Below are 878 nucleotides of genomic sequence, written 5' to 3'. Positions count from 1 at the left end.
AAAACGTGCATCACGTATAATGGTTAAAAACGGACCGCCAAAACGAATCACGTTTAGGCGATGCGTGTAATGATTAATAATGTGTAAAGTGATGGCACACGATGAGACACACATTCGGCATGTAATGGTGTTTGAATACAAGAAGGGAAACAATGCCTCTGTAGCCACAAAGAATATCAAAGTAGTTTATGGAAATATTTTGAACGTTCGTAAGTGTCAACGATGGTTCAGCAAATTTCGTTCGGGTGACTTTAGTCTTTAAAACTGTGATGGTAGGGGCCGACGTGTTGGAATTGATATTGATGCTCTGAAGACGCTTGTTGAGTCTAACCCAAGGCAACATACTCGTGAAATGGCCATGAAATTGCATGTCTCTCATGAAACAACACGTAAACATCTGAGGATGTGGCACGTTTGACGCAACACAAGATTGTGGAGTTGAGTTGGGAAGTCCCCTCCCCACCATATTCTCCAGATATGGCACCATCAGATTACCATCTTTTTCGTTCGCTACAACACCATCTTAATGGGAAAACGTATGTAAATGGGGAAGGTGTTAAGGAGGACATCGACATGTTTTTTGCTTCAAAGTCAAGTGATTTCTTTAATCAGGGCATTAATAACCTGATTGTAAGATGGAAAAGCATCATCGATAAGAATGGAGACTAGTTCATTTAATAAATGTTTTGTTTGATATACAAGTTGTTCGGGTTTTTACATCTAAAAAAAAGCGACATTAATTTCTTGAAACTAATTTTTGTTTCTATACTGAGAGTACCTGCCAGAACTGTTCTACGTTTTAATATTTAGTAGCCCCCCCCCCCCCGAGTGGCACAGCAGTATGTCTTCAGACTTACAACGCTAGAATCCGGGTTTCG

The 878-nt window shown here is 40.1% G+C and overlaps 1 protein-coding gene across 1 annotated transcript in view; it reads left to right on the top strand.

Moving 5' to 3' along the window:
- LOC106467765 (membrane metallo-endopeptidase-like 1) overlaps positions 1-878 on the top strand; it is a 27056-nt gene that overhangs the window by 21609 nt on the left and 4569 nt on the right. The window lies entirely within an intron of this gene.

Source organism: Limulus polyphemus, unplaced genomic scaffold (genome assembly GCF_000517525.1).
Source record: "Limulus polyphemus unplaced genomic scaffold, Limulus_polyphemus-2.1.2 Scaffold2733, whole genome shotgun sequence".
NCBI classification, from domain to species: Eukaryota; Metazoa; Arthropoda; class Merostomata; order Xiphosura; family Limulidae; genus Limulus; species Limulus polyphemus.
This window is presented reverse-complemented; position numbering and strand designations above follow the sequence as displayed.